General features: G+C 53.2%; 32 non-coding genes across 32 annotated transcripts; all 32 read right to left on the bottom strand.

The window, feature by feature from the left end:
- Positions 1-348: 348 nt before the first annotated feature.
- Positions 349-422, bottom strand: TRNAT-AGU (transfer RNA threonine (anticodon AGU)). The gene has a single exon. It is a non-coding gene; the product is annotated as a tRNA-Thr (tRNA).
- Positions 423-584: 162 nt separating this feature from the next.
- Positions 585-658, bottom strand: TRNAT-AGU (transfer RNA threonine (anticodon AGU)). Its single transcript has one exon. It is a non-coding gene; the product is annotated as a tRNA-Thr (tRNA).
- A 350-nt stretch (positions 659-1008) lies between these two features.
- Positions 1009-1090, bottom strand: TRNAS-GCU (transfer RNA serine (anticodon GCU)). Its single transcript has one exon. It is a non-coding gene; the product is annotated as a tRNA-Ser (tRNA).
- Positions 1091-1625: 535 nt separating this feature from the next.
- Positions 1626-1699, bottom strand: TRNAT-AGU (transfer RNA threonine (anticodon AGU)). The gene has a single exon. It is a non-coding gene; the product is annotated as a tRNA-Thr (tRNA).
- A 162-nt stretch (positions 1700-1861) lies between these two features.
- TRNAT-AGU (transfer RNA threonine (anticodon AGU)) lies at positions 1862-1935 on the bottom strand. The gene has a single exon. It is a non-coding gene; the product is annotated as a tRNA-Thr (tRNA).
- Positions 1936-2288: 353 nt separating this feature from the next.
- On the bottom strand, positions 2289-2370 carry TRNAS-GCU (transfer RNA serine (anticodon GCU)). The gene has a single exon. It is a non-coding gene; the product is annotated as a tRNA-Ser (tRNA).
- Positions 2371-2905: 535 nt separating this feature from the next.
- TRNAT-AGU (transfer RNA threonine (anticodon AGU)) lies at positions 2906-2979 on the bottom strand. The gene has a single exon. It is a non-coding gene; the product is annotated as a tRNA-Thr (tRNA).
- Positions 2980-3141: 162 nt separating this feature from the next.
- On the bottom strand, positions 3142-3215 carry TRNAT-AGU (transfer RNA threonine (anticodon AGU)). The gene has a single exon. It is a non-coding gene; the product is annotated as a tRNA-Thr (tRNA).
- Positions 3216-3564: 349 nt separating this feature from the next.
- TRNAS-GCU (transfer RNA serine (anticodon GCU)) lies at positions 3565-3646 on the bottom strand. Its single transcript has one exon. It is a non-coding gene; the product is annotated as a tRNA-Ser (tRNA).
- A 535-nt stretch (positions 3647-4181) lies between these two features.
- Positions 4182-4255, bottom strand: TRNAT-AGU (transfer RNA threonine (anticodon AGU)). The gene has a single exon. It is a non-coding gene; the product is annotated as a tRNA-Thr (tRNA).
- A 162-nt stretch (positions 4256-4417) lies between these two features.
- Positions 4418-4491, bottom strand: TRNAT-AGU (transfer RNA threonine (anticodon AGU)). Its single transcript has one exon. It is a non-coding gene; the product is annotated as a tRNA-Thr (tRNA).
- A 340-nt stretch (positions 4492-4831) lies between these two features.
- Positions 4832-4913, bottom strand: TRNAS-GCU (transfer RNA serine (anticodon GCU)). The gene has a single exon. It is a non-coding gene; the product is annotated as a tRNA-Ser (tRNA).
- Positions 4914-5448: 535 nt separating this feature from the next.
- On the bottom strand, positions 5449-5522 carry TRNAT-AGU (transfer RNA threonine (anticodon AGU)). The gene has a single exon. It is a non-coding gene; the product is annotated as a tRNA-Thr (tRNA).
- Positions 5523-5684: 162 nt separating this feature from the next.
- On the bottom strand, positions 5685-5758 carry TRNAT-AGU (transfer RNA threonine (anticodon AGU)). The gene has a single exon. It is a non-coding gene; the product is annotated as a tRNA-Thr (tRNA).
- Positions 5759-6108: 350 nt separating this feature from the next.
- Positions 6109-6190, bottom strand: TRNAS-GCU (transfer RNA serine (anticodon GCU)). The gene has a single exon. It is a non-coding gene; the product is annotated as a tRNA-Ser (tRNA).
- A 535-nt stretch (positions 6191-6725) lies between these two features.
- TRNAT-AGU (transfer RNA threonine (anticodon AGU)) lies at positions 6726-6799 on the bottom strand. Its single transcript has one exon. It is a non-coding gene; the product is annotated as a tRNA-Thr (tRNA).
- Positions 6800-6961: 162 nt separating this feature from the next.
- On the bottom strand, positions 6962-7035 carry TRNAT-AGU (transfer RNA threonine (anticodon AGU)). The gene has a single exon. It is a non-coding gene; the product is annotated as a tRNA-Thr (tRNA).
- Positions 7036-7382: 347 nt separating this feature from the next.
- Positions 7383-7464, bottom strand: TRNAS-GCU (transfer RNA serine (anticodon GCU)). Its single transcript has one exon. It is a non-coding gene; the product is annotated as a tRNA-Ser (tRNA).
- A 771-nt stretch (positions 7465-8235) lies between these two features.
- Positions 8236-8309, bottom strand: TRNAT-AGU (transfer RNA threonine (anticodon AGU)). The gene has a single exon. It is a non-coding gene; the product is annotated as a tRNA-Thr (tRNA).
- A 348-nt stretch (positions 8310-8657) lies between these two features.
- TRNAS-GCU (transfer RNA serine (anticodon GCU)) lies at positions 8658-8739 on the bottom strand. The gene has a single exon. It is a non-coding gene; the product is annotated as a tRNA-Ser (tRNA).
- Positions 8740-9274: 535 nt separating this feature from the next.
- Positions 9275-9348, bottom strand: TRNAT-AGU (transfer RNA threonine (anticodon AGU)). Its single transcript has one exon. It is a non-coding gene; the product is annotated as a tRNA-Thr (tRNA).
- Positions 9349-9698: 350 nt separating this feature from the next.
- TRNAS-GCU (transfer RNA serine (anticodon GCU)) lies at positions 9699-9780 on the bottom strand. The gene has a single exon. It is a non-coding gene; the product is annotated as a tRNA-Ser (tRNA).
- A 535-nt stretch (positions 9781-10315) lies between these two features.
- TRNAT-AGU (transfer RNA threonine (anticodon AGU)) lies at positions 10316-10389 on the bottom strand. Its single transcript has one exon. It is a non-coding gene; the product is annotated as a tRNA-Thr (tRNA).
- Positions 10390-10551: 162 nt separating this feature from the next.
- On the bottom strand, positions 10552-10625 carry TRNAT-AGU (transfer RNA threonine (anticodon AGU)). The gene has a single exon. It is a non-coding gene; the product is annotated as a tRNA-Thr (tRNA).
- A 348-nt stretch (positions 10626-10973) lies between these two features.
- Positions 10974-11055, bottom strand: TRNAS-GCU (transfer RNA serine (anticodon GCU)). Its single transcript has one exon. It is a non-coding gene; the product is annotated as a tRNA-Ser (tRNA).
- A 535-nt stretch (positions 11056-11590) lies between these two features.
- Positions 11591-11664, bottom strand: TRNAT-AGU (transfer RNA threonine (anticodon AGU)). The gene has a single exon. It is a non-coding gene; the product is annotated as a tRNA-Thr (tRNA).
- A 162-nt stretch (positions 11665-11826) lies between these two features.
- TRNAT-AGU (transfer RNA threonine (anticodon AGU)) lies at positions 11827-11900 on the bottom strand. The gene has a single exon. It is a non-coding gene; the product is annotated as a tRNA-Thr (tRNA).
- Positions 11901-12250: 350 nt separating this feature from the next.
- Positions 12251-12332, bottom strand: TRNAS-GCU (transfer RNA serine (anticodon GCU)). The gene has a single exon. It is a non-coding gene; the product is annotated as a tRNA-Ser (tRNA).
- A 535-nt stretch (positions 12333-12867) lies between these two features.
- Positions 12868-12941, bottom strand: TRNAT-AGU (transfer RNA threonine (anticodon AGU)). Its single transcript has one exon. It is a non-coding gene; the product is annotated as a tRNA-Thr (tRNA).
- Positions 12942-13103: 162 nt separating this feature from the next.
- TRNAT-AGU (transfer RNA threonine (anticodon AGU)) lies at positions 13104-13177 on the bottom strand. Its single transcript has one exon. It is a non-coding gene; the product is annotated as a tRNA-Thr (tRNA).
- A 349-nt stretch (positions 13178-13526) lies between these two features.
- On the bottom strand, positions 13527-13608 carry TRNAS-GCU (transfer RNA serine (anticodon GCU)). The gene has a single exon. It is a non-coding gene; the product is annotated as a tRNA-Ser (tRNA).
- Positions 13609-14143: 535 nt separating this feature from the next.
- Positions 14144-14217, bottom strand: TRNAT-AGU (transfer RNA threonine (anticodon AGU)). The gene has a single exon. It is a non-coding gene; the product is annotated as a tRNA-Thr (tRNA).
- Between the last annotated feature and the right edge of the window lie 54 nt (positions 14218-14271).

Below are 14271 nucleotides of genomic sequence, written 5' to 3'. Positions count from 1 at the left end.
TGACGTAGGCCATAGCCATGGCATTGTCCAACTGGATTCCCATCTGAGGTTCTCACAGAAGAAGAGGTATGCAACATTGAAGGGAGGCCTGAATTGTCCTGTGCTCCAGAATGTTGATGGGAAGGCGGGCTCCCTCCAAAGAATAAGTCCCCTGCATTCAAAAGGGCACCCAGGACTGATCTTTAGCCTGATAGGCTGATATGTACAGTGGGAATTTTTCAAGTCGTTGGAGGCAGGGTCTTGCCTGGGTCCAGCGCTGGGTCGGTGGGCTACCACGCTTGGGAGACTGAGGGGTGACATTCAGCTTGCGCAATACTGAAAATGTTAGAAATGGATGGACTCCACGGCAGGCACTGCTGAGATTTGAACTCAGGATCTCCTGTTTACTAGACAGGCGCTTTCACCAACTAAGCCACAGCGCCCCACTTGGGGGATAGCTCTTTGTGAGAATTTTTCAAATCTTTGGAGGCAAGGTCTTCCCTCAAGCTAGCACTGGGTTGGAAACCTACCACGCTTGGGAGACTCAAGGCTGCCATTAAGCTTGCGCAAAACTGAAAACGTTATAAATGGAAAGACTCCACGGCAGGCACTGCTGAGATTTGAACTCAGGATCTCCTGTTTACTAGACAGGCGCTTTCACCAACTAAGCCACAGCGCCTCACGTGGTGCACATCCTTTGCAACCCAGTCAAGTCCAGAGTGGGTGCAGGGGGCAGTGCAGGGCGTAACAGGAATGCGGGGGCTGGAGCTGGGGGGTATTGGGGGGGGGGGGGGGGGCGGCTCGCACAGAAGTTAAAGCTGTGGACAGAGGGGAGTACAAAAGTGGGACAGGGTGGGTCTGACTGAGTGCAGAGGGGAGAGCTGTGGATTGGGCCGAGGAGGGGGCATGGAAGGGAGGTAGAATGTCTAGGTCCAGGTTGACAGTGCCTTTTTTTCTATGTGTACAAGACCTTTGTGCCATGAAATGCTTTACGTTAAGCACGTTTACATTGATTACGAACTAAACTACCGACGAGGATGGGATTCGAACCCATGCGTGCAGAGCACAATGGATTAGCAGTCCATCGCCTTAACCACTCGGCCACCTCGTCATGTGTAACCTAGAACCTTGGGCCGTTTCTTGTCTGTGGCTTTTGAGAAGGGCTTAGCCAGATTGCGGCAATCTGGGAGGGCGCACGGAGAGTCAGCCAGGAGACTGAGTATGTCTGAGCACCACGTCCTCCTGGGGCAATATGCTTCCTTCTGAGAGGCACCACCTTCGGTGACCCCCTTGGTGATTGACGTAGGCCATAGCCATGGCATTGTCCAACTGGATTCCCATCTGAGGTTCTCACAGAAGAAGAGGTATGCAACATTGAAGGGAGGCCTGAATTGTCCTGTGCTCCAGAATGTTGATGGGAAGGCGGGCTCCCTCCAAAGAATAAGTCCCCTGCATTCAAAAGGGCACCCGGGACTGATCTTTAGCCTGATAGGCTGATATGTACAGTGGGAATTTTTCAAGTCGTTGGAGGCAGGGTCTTGCCTGGGTCCAGCGCTGGGTCGGTGGGCTACCACGCTTGGGAGACTGAGGGGTGACATTCAGCTTGCGCAATACTGAAAATGTTAGAAATGGATGGACTCCACGGCAGGCACTGCTGAGATTTGAACTCAGGATCTCCTGTTTACTAGACAGGCGCTTTCACCAACTAAGCCACAGCGCCCCACTTGGGGGATAGCTCTTTGTGAGAATTTTTCAAATCTTTGGAGGCAAGGTCTTCCCTCAAGCTAGCACTGGGTTGGAAACCTACCACGCTTGGGAGACTCAAGGCTGCCATTAAGCTTGCGCAAAACTGAAAACGTTATAAATGGAAAGACTCCACGGCAGGCACTGCTGAGATTTGAACTCAGGATCTCCTGTTTACTAGACAGGCGCTTTCACCAACTAAGCCACAGCGCCTCACGTGGTGCACATCCTTTGCAACCCAGTCAAGTGCAGAGTGGGTGCAGGGGGCAGTGCAGGGCGTAACAGGAATGCGGGGGCTGGAGCTGGGGGGTATTGGGGGGGGGGGGGGGGGGGGCGGCTCGCACAGAAGTTAAAGCTGTGGACAGAGGGGAGTACAAAAGTGGGACAGGGTGGGTCTGACTGAGTGCAGAGGGGAGAGCTGTGGATTGGGCCGAGGAGGGGGCATGGAAGGGAGGTAGAATGTCTAGGTCCAGGTTGACAGTGCCTTTTTTTCTATGTGTACAAGACCTTTGTGCCATGAAATGCTTTACGTTAAGCACGTTTACATTGATTACGAACTAAACTACCGACGAGGATGGGATTCGAACCCATGCGTGCAGAGCACAATGGATTAGCAGTCCATCGCCTTAACCACTCGGCCACCTCGTCATGTGTAACCTAGAACCTTGGGCCGTTTCTTGTCTGTGGCTTTTGAGAAGGGCTTAGCCAGATTGCGGCAATCTGGGAGGGCGCACGGAGAGTCAGCCAGGAGACTGAGTATGTCTGAGCACCACGTCCTCCTGGGGCAATATGCTTCCTTCTGAGAGGCACCACCTTCGGTGACCCCCTTGGTGATTGACATAGGCCATAGCCATGGCATTGTCCAACTGGATTCCCATCTGAGGTTCTCACAGAAGAAGAGGTATGCAACATTGAAGGGAGGCCTGAATTGTCCTGTGCTCCAGAATGTTGATGGGAAGGCGGGCTCCCTCCAAAGAATAAGTCCCCTGCATTCAAAAGGGCACCCGGGACTGATCTTTAGCCTGATAGGCTGATATGTACAGTGGGAATTTTTCAAGTCGTTGGAGGCAGGGTCTTGCCTGGGTCCAGCGCTGGGTCGGTGGGCTACCACGCTTGGGAGACTGAGGGGTGACATTCAGCTTGCGCAATACTGAAAATGTTAGAAATGGATGGACTCCACGGCAGGCACTGCTGAGATTTGAACTCAGGATCTCCTGTTTACTAGACAGGCGCTTTCACCAACTAAGCCACAGCGCCCCACTTGGGGGATAGCTCTTTGTGAGAATTTTTCAAATCTTTGGAGGCAAGGTCTTCCCTCAAGCTAGCACTGGGTTGGAAACCTACCACGCTTGGGAGACTCAAGGCTGCCATTAAGCTTGCGCAAAACTGAAAACGTTATAAATGGAAAGACTCCACGGCAGGCACTGCTGAGATTTGAACTCAGGATCTCCTGTTTACTAGACAGGCGCTTTCACCAACTAAGCCACAGCGCCTCACGTGGTGCACATCCTTTGCAACCCAGTCAAGTGCAGAGTGGGTGCAGGGGGCAGTGCAGGGCGTAACAGGAATGCGGGGGCTGGAGCTGGGGGGTATTGGGGGGGGGGGGGGGGCGGCTCGCACAGAAGTTAAAGCTGTGGACAGAGGGGAGTACAAAAGTGGGACAGGGTGGGTCTGACTGAGTGCAGAGGGGAGAGCTGTGGATTGGGCCGAGGAGGGGGCATGGAAGGGAGGTAGAATGTCTAGGTCCAGGTTGACAGTGCCTTTTTTTCTATGTGTACAAGACCTTTGTGCCATGAAATGCTTTACGTTAAGCACGTTTACATTGATTACGAACTAAACTACCGACGAGGATGGGATTCGAACCCATGCGTGCAGAGCACAATGGATTAGCAGTCCATCGCCTTAACCACTCGGCCACCTCGTCATGTGTAACCTAGAACCTTGGGCCGTTTCTTGTCTGTGGCTTTTGAGAAGGGCTTAGCCAGATTGCGGCAATCTGGGAGGGCGCACGGAGAGTCAGCCAGGAGACTGAGTATGTCTGAGCACCACGTCCTCCTGGGGCAATATGCTTCCTTCTGAGAGGCACCACCTTCGGTGACCCCCTTGGTGATTGACGTAGGCCATAGCCATGGCATTGTCCAACTGGATTCCCATCTGAGGTTCTCACAGAAGAAGAGGTATGCAACATTGAAGGGAGGCCTGAATTGTCCTGTGCTCCAGAATGTTGATGGGAAGGCGGGCTCCCTCCAAAGAATAAGTCCCCTGCATTCAAAAGGGCACCCAGGACTGATCTTTAGCCTGATAGGCTGATATGTACAGTGGGAATTTTTCAAGTCGTTGGAGGCAGGGTCTTGCCTGGGTCCAGCGCTGGGTCGGTGGGCTACCACGCTTGGGAGACTGAGGGGTGACATTCAGCTTGCGCAATACTGAAAATGTTAGAAATGGATGGACTCCACGGCAGGCACTGCTGAGATTTGAACTCAGGATCTCCTGTTTACTAGACAGGCGCTTTCACCAACTAAGCCACAGCGCCCCACTTGGGGGATAGCTCTTTGTGAGAATTTTTCAAATCTTTGGAGGCAAGGTCTTCCCTCAAGCTAGCACTGGGTTGGAAACCTACCACGCTTGGGAGACTCAAGGCTGCCATTAAGCTTGCGCAAAACTGAAAACGTTATAAATGGAAAGACTCCACGGCAGGCACTGCTGAGATTTGAACTCAGGATCTCCTGTTTACTAGACAGGCGCTTTCACCAACTAAGCCACAGCGCCTCACGTGGTGCACATCCTTTGCAACCCAGTCAAGTGCAGAGTGGGTGCAGGGGGCAGTGCAGGGCGTAACAGGAATGCGGGGGCTGGAGCTGGGGGGTATTGGGGGGGCGGCTCGCACAGAAGTTAAAGCTGTGGACAGAGGGGAGTACAAAAGTGGGACAGGGTGGGTCTGACTGAGTGCAGAGGGGAGAGCTGTGGATTGGGCCGAGGAGGGGGCATGGAAGGGAGGTAGAATGTCTAGGTCCAGGTTGACAGTGCCTTTTTTTCTATGTGTACAAGACCTTTGTGCCATGAAATGCTTTACGTTAAGCACGTTTACATTGATTACGAACTAAACTACCGACGAGGATGGGATTCGAACCCATGCGTGCAGAGCACAATGGATTAGCAGTCCATCGCCTTAACCACTCGGCCACCTCGTCATGTGTAACCTAGAACCTTGGGCCGTTTCTTGTCTGTGGCTTTTGAGAAGGGCTTAGCCAGATTGCGGCAATCTGGGAGGGCGCACGGAGAGTCAGCCAGGAGACTGAGTATGTCTGAGCACCACGTCCTCCTGGGGCAATATGCTTCCTTCTGAGAGGCACCACCTTCGGTGACCCCCTTGGTGATTGACGTAGGCCATAGCCATGGCATTGTCCAACTGGATTCCCATCTGAGGTTCTCACAGAAGAAGAGGTATGCAACATTGAAGGGAGGCCTGAATTGTCCTGTGCTCCAGAATGTTGATGGGAAGGCGGGCTCCCTCCAAAGAATAAGTCCCCTGCATTCAAAAGGGCACCCGGGACTGATCTTTAGCCTGATAGGCTGATATGTACAGTGGGAATTTTTCAAGTCGTTGGAGGCAGGGTCTTGCCTGGGTCCAGCGCTGGGTCGGTGGGCTACCACGCTTGGGAGACTGAGGGGTGACATTCAGCTTGCGCAATACTGAAAATGTTAGAAATGGATGGACTCCACGGCAGGCACTGCTGAGATTTGAACTCAGGATCTCCTGTTTACTAGACAGGCGCTTTCACCAACTAAGCCACAGCGCCCCACTTGGGGGATAGCTCTTTGTGAGAATTTTTCAAATCTTTGGAGGCAAGGTCTTCCCTCAAGCTAGCACTGGGTTGGAAACCTACCACGCTTGGGAGACTCAAGGCTGCCATTAAGCTTGCGCAAAACTGAAAACGTTATAAATGGAAAGACTCCACGGCAGGCACTGCTGAGATTTGAACTCAGGATCTCCTGTTTACTAGACAGGCGCTTTCACCAACTAAGCCACAGCGCCTCACGTGGTGCACATCCTTTGCAACCCAGTCAAGTGCAGAGTGGGTGCAGGGGGCAGTGCAGGGCGTAACAGGAATGCGGGGGCTGGAGCTGGGGGGTATTGGGGGGGGGGGGGGGGGCGGCTCGCACAGAAGTTAAAGCTGTGGACAGAGGGGAGTACAAAAGTGGGACAGGGTGGGTCTGACTGAGTGCAGAGGGGAGAGCTGTGGATTGGGCCGAGGAGGGGGCATGGAAGGGAGGTAGAATGTCTAGGTCCAGGTTGACAGTGCCTTTTTTTCTATGTGTACAAGACCTTTGTGCCATGAAATGCTTTACGTTAAGCACGTTTACATTGATTACGAACTAAACTACCGACGAGGATGGGATTCGAACCCATGCGTGCAGAGCACAATGGATTAGCAGTCCATCGCCTTAACCACTCGGCCACCTCGTCATGTGTAACCTAGAACCTTGGGCCGTTTCTTGTCTGTGGCTTTTGAGAAGGGCTTAGCCAGATTGCGGCAATCTGGGAGGGCGCACGGAGAGTCAGCCAGGAGACTGAGTATGTCTGAGCACCACGTCCTCCTGGGGCAATATGCTTCCTTCTGAGAGGCACCACCTTCGGTGACCCCCTTGGTGATTGACGTAGGCCATAGCCATGGCATTGTCCAACTGGATTCCCATCTGAGGTTCTCACAGAAGAAGAGGTATGCAACATTGAAGGGAGGCCTGAATTGTCCTGTGCTCCAGAATGTTGATGGGAAGGCGGGCTCCCTCCAAAGAATAAGTCCCCTGCATTCAAAAGGGCACCCGGGACTGATCTTTAGCCTGATAGGCTGATATGTACAGTGGGAATTTTTCAAGTCGTTGGAGGCAGGGTCTTGCCTGGGTCCAGCGCTGGGTCGGTGGGCTACCACGCTTGGGAGACTGAGGGGTGACATTCAGCTTGCGCAATACTGAAAATGTTAGAAATGGATGGACTCCACGGCAGGCACTGCTGAGATTTGAACTCAGGATCTCCTGTTTACTAGACAGGCGCTTTCACCAACTAAGCCACAGCGCCCCACTTGGGGGATAGCTCTTTGTGAGAATTTTTCAAATCTTTGGAGGCAAGGTCTTCCCTCAAGCTAGCACTGGGTTGGAAACCTACCACGCTTGGGAGACTCAAGGCTGCCATTAAGCTTGCGCAAAACTGAAAACGTTATAAATGGAAAGACTCCACGGCAGGCACTGCTGAGATTTGAACTCAGGATCTCCTGTTTACTAGACAGGCGCTTTCACCAACTAAGCCACAGCGCCTCACGTGGTGCACATCCTTTGCAACCCAGTCAAGTGCAGAGTGGGTGCAGGGGGCAGTGCAGGGCGTAACAGGAATGCGGGGGCTGGAGCTGGGGGGTATTGGGGGGGGGGGGGGCGGCTCGCACAGAAGTTAAAGCTGTGGACAGAGGGGAGTACAAAAGTGGGACAGGGTGGGTCTGACTGAGTGCAGAGGGGAGAGCTGTGGATTGGGCCGAGGAGGGGGCATGGAAGGGAGGTAGAATGTCTAGGTCCAGGTTGACAGTGCCTTTTTTTCTATGTGTACAAGACCTTTGTGCCATGAAATGCTTTACGTTAAGCACGTTTACATTGATTACGAACTAAACTACCGACGAGGATGGGATTCGAACCCATGCGTGCAGAGCACAATGGATTAGCAGTCCATCGCCTTAACCACTCGGCCACCTCGTCATGTGTAACCTAGAACCTTGGGCCGTTTCTTGTCTGTGGCTTTTGAGAAGGGCTTAGCCAGATTGCGGCAATCTGGGAGGGCGCACGGAGAGTCAGCCAGGAGACTGAGTATGTCTGAGCACCACGTCCTCCTGGGGCAATATGCTTCCTTCTGAGAGGCACCACCTTCGGTGACCCCCTTGGTGATTGACGTAGGCCATAGCCATGGCATTGTCCAACTGGATTCCCATCTGAGGTTCTCACAGAAGAAGAGGTATGCAACATTGAAGGGAGGCCTGAATTGTCCTGTGCTCCAGAATGTTGATGGGAAGGCGGGCTCCCTCCAAAGAATAAGTCCCCTGCATTCAAAAGGGCACCCAGGACTGATCTTTAGCCTGATAGGCTGATATGTACAGTGGGAATTTTTCAAGTCGTTGGAGGCAGGGTCTTGCCTGGGTCCAGCGCTGGGTCGGTGGGCTACCACGCTTGGGAGACTGAGGGGTGACATTCAGCTTGCGCAATACTGAAAATGTTAGAAATGGATGGACTCCACGGCAGGCACTGCTGAGATTTGAACTCAGGATCTCCTGTTTACTAGACAGGCGCTTTCACCAAGTAAGCCACAGCGCCCCACTTGGGGGATAGCTCTTTGTGAGAATTTTTCAAATCTTTGGAGGCAAGGTCTTCCCTCAAGCTAGCACTGGGTTGGAAACCTACCACGCTTGGGAGACTCAAGGCTGCCATTAAGCTTGCGCAAAACTGAAAACGTTATAAATGGAAAGACTCCACGGCAGGCACTGCTGAGATTTGAACTCAGGATCTCCTGTTTACTAGACAGGCGCTTTCACCAACTAAGCCACAGCGCCTCACGTGGTGCACATCCTTTGCAACCCAGTCAAGTGCAGAGTGGGTGCAGGGGGCAGTGCAGGGCGTAACAGGAATGCGGGGGCTGGAGCTGGGGGGTATTGGGGGGGGGGGGGGGCGGCTCGCACAGAAGTTAAAGCTGTGGACAGAGGGGAGTACAAAAGTGGGACAGGGTGGGTCTGACTGAGTGCAGAGGGGAGAGCTGTGGATTGGGCCGAGGAGGGGGCATGGAAGGGAGGTAGAATGTCTAGGTCCAGGTTGACAGTGCCTTTTTTTCTATGTGTACAAGACCTTTGTGCCATGAAATGCTTTACGTTAAGCACGTTTACATTGATTACGAACTAAACTACCGACGAGGATGGGATTCGAACCCATGCGTGCAGAGCACAATGGATTAGCAGTCCATCGCCTTAACCACTCGGCCACCTCGTCATGTGTAACCTAGAACCTTGGGCCGTTTCTTGTCTGTGGCTTTTGAGAAGGGCTTAGCCAGATTGCGGCAATCTGGGAGGGCGCACGGAGAGTCAGCCAGGAGACTGAGTATGTCTGAGCACCACGTCCTCCTGGGGCAATATGCTTCCTTCTGAGAGGCACCACCTTCGGTGACCCCCTTGGTGATTGACGTAGGCCATAGCCATGGCATTGTCCAACTGGATTCCCATCTGAGGTTCTCACAGAAGAAGAGGTATGCAACATTGAAGGGAGGCCTGAATTGTCCTGTGCTCCAGAATGTTGATGGGAAGGCGGGCTCCCTCCAAAGAATAAGTCCCCTGCATTCAAAAGGGCACCCGGGACTGATCTTTAGCCTGATAGGCTGATATGTACAGTGGGAATTTTTCAAGTCGTTGGAGGCAGGGTCTTGCCTGGGTCCAGCGCTGGGTCGGTGGGCTACCACGCTTGGGAGACTGAGGGGTGACATTCAGCTTGCGCAATACTGAAAATGTTAGAAATGGATGGACTCCACGGCAGGCACTGCTGAGATTTGAACTCAGGATCTCCTGTTTACTAGACAGGCGCTTTCACCAACTAAGCCACAGCGCCTCACGTGGTGCACATCCTTTGCAACCCAGTCAAGTGCAGAGTGGGTGCAGGGGGCAGTGCAGGGCGTAACAGGAATGCGGGGGCTGGAGCTGGGGGGTATTGGGGGGGGGGGGGGGGGCGGCTCGCACAGAAGTTAAAGCTGTGGACAGAGGGGAGTACAAAAGTGGGACAGGGTGGGTCTGACTGAGTGCAGAGGGGAGAGCTGTGGATTGGGCCGAGGAGGGGGCATGGAAGGGAGGTAGAATGTCTAGGTCCAGGTTGACAGTGCCTTTTTTTCTATGTGTACAAGACCTTTGTGCCATGAAATGCTTTACGTTAAGCACGTTTACATTGATTACGAACTAAACTACCGACGAGGATGGGATTCGAACCCATGCGTGCAGAGCACAATGGATTAGCAGTCCATCGCCTTAACCACTCGGCCACCTCGTCATGTGTAACCTAGAACCTTGGGCCGTTTCTTGTCTGTGGCTTTTGAGAAGGGCTTAGCCAGATTGCGGCAATCTGGGAGGGCGCACGGAGAGTCAGCCAGGAGACTGAGTATGTCTGAGCACCACGTCCTCCTGGGGCAATATGCTTCCTTCTGAGAGGCACCACCTTCGGTGACCCCCTTGGTGATTGACGTAGGCCATAGCCATGGCATTGTCCAACTGGATTCCCATCTGAGGTTCTCACAGAAGAAGAGGTATGCAACATTGAAGGGAGGCCTGAATTGTCCTGTGCTCCAGAATGTTGATGGGAAGGCGGGCTCCCTCCAAAGAATAAGTCCCCTGCATTCAAAAGGGCACCCGGGACTGATCTTTAGCCTGATAGGCTGATATGTACAGTGGGAATTTTTCAAGTCGTTGGAGGCAGGGTCTTGCCTGGGTCCAGCGCTGGGTCGGTGGGCTACCACGCTTGGGAGACTGAGGGGTGACATTCAGCTTGCGCAATACTGAAAATGTTAGAAATGGATGGACTCCACGGCAGGCACTGCTGAGATTTGAACTCAGGATCTCCTGTTTACTAGACAGGCGCTTTCACCAACTAAGCCACAGCGCCCCACTTGGGGGATAGCTCTTTGTGAGAATTTTTCAAATCTTTGGAGGCAAGGTCTTCCCTCAAGCTAGCACTGGGTTGGAAACCTACCACGCTTGGGAGACTCAAGGCTGCCATTAAGCTTGCGCAAAACTGAAAACGTTATAAATGGAAAGACTCCACGGCAGGCACTGCTGAGATTTGAACTCAGGATCTCCTGTTTACTAGACAGGCGCTTTCACCAACTAAGCCACAGCGCCTCACGTGGTGCACATCCTTTGCAACCCAGTCAAGTGCAGAGTGGGTGCAGGGGGCAGTGCAGGGCGTAACAGGAATGCGGGGGCTGGAGCTGGGGGGTATTGGGGGGGGGGGGGGGCGCCTCGCACAGAAGTTAAAGCTGTGGACAGAGGGGAGTACAAAAGTGGGACAGGGTGGGTCTGACTGAGTGCAGAGGGGAGAGCTGTGGATTGGGCCGAGGAGGGGGCATGGAAGGGAGGTAGAATGTCTAGGTCCAGGTTGACAGTGCCTTTTTTTCTATGTGTACAAGACCTTTGTGCCATGAAATGCTTTACGTTAAGCACGTTTACATTGATTACGAACTAAACTACCGACGAGGATGGGATTCGAACCCATGCGTGCAGAGCACAATGGATTAGCAGTCCATCGCCTTAACCACTCGGCCACCTCGTCATGTGTAACCTAGAACCTTGGGCCGTTTCTTGTCTGTGGCTTTTGAGAAGGGCTTAGCCAGATTGCGGCAATCTGGGAGGGCGCACGGAGAGTCAGCCAGGAGACTGAGTATGTCTGAGCACCACGTCCTCCTGGGGCAATATGCTTCCTTCTGAGAGGCACCACCTTCGGTGACCCCCTTGGTGATTGACGTAGGCCATAGCCATGGCATTGTCCAACTGGATTCCCATCTGAGGTTCTCACAGAAGAAGAGGTATGCAACATTGAAGGGAGGCCTGAATTGTCCTGTGCTCCAGAATGTTGATGGGAAGGCGGGCTCCCTCCAAAGAATAAGTCCCCTGCATTCAAAAGGGCACCCAGGACTGATCTTTAGCCTGATAGGCTGATATGTACAGTGGGAATTTTTCAAGTCGTTGGAGGCAGGGTCTTGCCTGGGTCCAGCGCTGGGTCGGTGGGCTACCACGCTTGGGAGACTGAGGGGTGACATTCAGCTTGCGCAATACTGAAAATGTTAGAAATGGATGGACTCCACGGCAGGCACTGCTGAGATTTGAACTCAGGATCTCCTGTTTACTAGACAGGCGCTTTCACCAACTAAGCCACAGCGCCCCACTTGGGGGATAGCTCTTTGTGAGAATTTTTCAAATCTTTGGAGGCAAGGTCTTCCCTCAAGCTAGCACTGGGTTGGAAACCTACCACGCTTGGGAGACTCAAGGCTGCCATTAAGCTTGCGCAAAACTGAAAACGTTATAAATGGAAAGACTCCACGGCAGGCACTGCTGAGATTTGAACTCAGGATCTCCTGTTTACTAGACAGGCGCTTTCACCAACTAAGCCACAGCGCCTCACGTGGTGCACATCCTTTGCAACCCAGTCAAGTGCAGAGTGGGTGCAGGGGGCAGTGCAGGGCGTAACAGGAATGCGGGGGCTGGAGCTGGGGGGTATTGGGGGGGGGGGGGGGGGCGGCTCGCACAGAAGTTAAAGCTGTGGACAGAGGGGAGTACAAAAGTGGGACAGGGTGGGTCTGACTGAGTGCAGAGGGGAGAGCTGTGGATTGGGCCGAGGAGGGGGCATGGAAGGGAGGTAGAATGTCTAGGTCCAGGTTGACAGTGCCTTTTTTTCTATGTGTACAAGACCTTTGTGCCATGAAATGCTTTACGTTAAGCACGTTTACATTGATTACGAACTAAACTACCGACGAGGATGGGATTCGAACCCATGCGTGCAGAGCACAATGGATTAGCAGTCCATCGCCTTAACCACTCGGCCACCTCGTCATGTGTAACCTAGAACCTTGGGCCGTTTCTTGTCTGTGGCTTTTGAGAAGGGCTTAGCCAGATTGCGGCAATCTGGGAGGGCGCACGGAGAGTCAGCCAGGAGACTGAGTATGTCTGAGCACCACGTCCTCCTGGGGCAATATGCTTCCTTCTGAGAGGCACCACCTTCGGTGACCCCCTTGGTGATTGACGTAGGCCATAGCCATGGCATTGTCCAACTGGATTCCCATCTGAGGTTCTCACAGAAGAAGAGGTATGCAACATTGAAGGGAGGCCTGAATTGTCCTGTGCTCCAGAATGTTGATGGGAAGGCGGGCTCCCTCCAAAGAATAAGTCCCCTGCATTCAAAAGGGCACCCGGGACTGATCTTTAGCCTGATAGGCTGATATGTACAGTGGGAATTTTTCAAGTCGTTGGAGGCAGGGTCTTGCCTGGGTCCAGCGCTGGGTCGGTGGGCTACCACGCTTGGGAGACTGAGGGGTGACATTCAGCTTGCGCAATACTGAAAATGTTAGAAATGGATGGACTCCACGGCAGGCACTGCTGAGATTTGAACTCAGGATCTCCTGTTTACTAGACAGGCGCTTTCACCAACTAAGCCACAGCGCCCCACTTGGGGGATAGCTCTTTGTGAGAATTTTTCAAATCTTTGGAGGCAAGGTCTTCCCTCAAGCTAGCACTGGGTTGGAAACCTACCACGCTTGGGAGACTCAAGGCTGCCATTAAGCTTGCGCAAAACTGAAAACGTTATAAATGGAAAGACTCCACGGCAGGCACTGCTGAGATTTGAACTCAGGATCTCCTGTTTACTAGACAGGCGCTTTCACCAACTAAGCCACAGCGCCTCACGTGGTGCACATCCTTTGCAACCCAGTCAAGTGCAGAGTGGGTGCAGGGGGCAGTGCAGGGCGTAACAGGAATGCGGGGGCTGGAGCTGGGGGGTATTGGGGGGGGGGGGGGGGCGGCTCGCACAGAAGTTAAAGCTGTGGACAGAGGGGAGTACAAAAGTGGGACAGGGTGGGTCTGACTGAGTGCAGAGGGGAGAGCTGTGGATTGGGCCGAGGAGGGGGCATGGAAGGGAGGTAGAATGTCTAGGTCCAGGTTGACAGTGCCTTTTTTTCTATGTGTACAAGACCTTTGTGCCATGAAATGCTTTACGTTAAGCACGTTTACATTGATTACGAACTAAACTACCGACGAGGATGGGATTCGAACCCATGCGTGCAGAGCACAATGGATTAGCAGTCCATCGCCTTAACCACTCGGCCACCTCGTCATGTGTAACCTAGAACCTTGGGCCGTTTCTTGTCTGTGGCTTTTGAGAAGGGCTTAGCCAGATTGCGGCAATCTGGGAGGGCGCACGGAGAGTCAGCCAGGAGACTGAGTATGTCTGAGCACCACGTCCTCCTGGGGCAATATGCTTCCTTCTGAGAGGCACCACCTTCGGTGACCCCCTTGGTGATTGACGTAGGCCATAGCCATGGCATTGTCCAACTGGATTCCCATCTGAGGTTCTCACAGAAGAAGAGGTATGCAACATTGAAGGGAGGCCTGAATTGTCCTGTGCTCCAGAATGTTGATGGGAAGGCGGGCTCCCTCCAAAGAATAAGTCCCCTGCATTCAAAAGGGCACCCGGGACTGATCTTTAGCCTGATAGGCTGATATGTACAGTGGGAATTTTTCAAGTCGTTGGAGGCAGGGTCTTGCCTGGGTCCAGCGCTGGGTCGGTGGGCTACCACGCTTGGGAGACTGAGGGGTGACATTCAGCTTGCGCAATACTGAAAATGTTAGAAATGGATGGACTCCACGGCAGGCACTGCTGAGATTTGAACTCAGGATCTCCTGTTTACTAGACAGGCGCTTTCACCAACTAAGCCACAGCGCCCCACTTGGGGGATAGCTCTTTGTGAGAATTTTTCAAATCTTTGGAGGCAAGGTC

This window comes from Lithobates pipiens, unplaced genomic scaffold (assembly GCF_037356315.1).
Source record: "Lithobates pipiens isolate NorthernLeopardFrog02 unplaced genomic scaffold, aLitPip1_a1.2 Scaffold_8, whole genome shotgun sequence".
Lineage (NCBI taxonomy): Eukaryota > Metazoa > Chordata > Amphibia > Anura > Ranidae > Lithobates > Lithobates pipiens.
The sequence above is the reverse complement of the archived record's forward strand: the minus strand, read 5'-3'. Positions and strand labels throughout refer to the sequence as shown.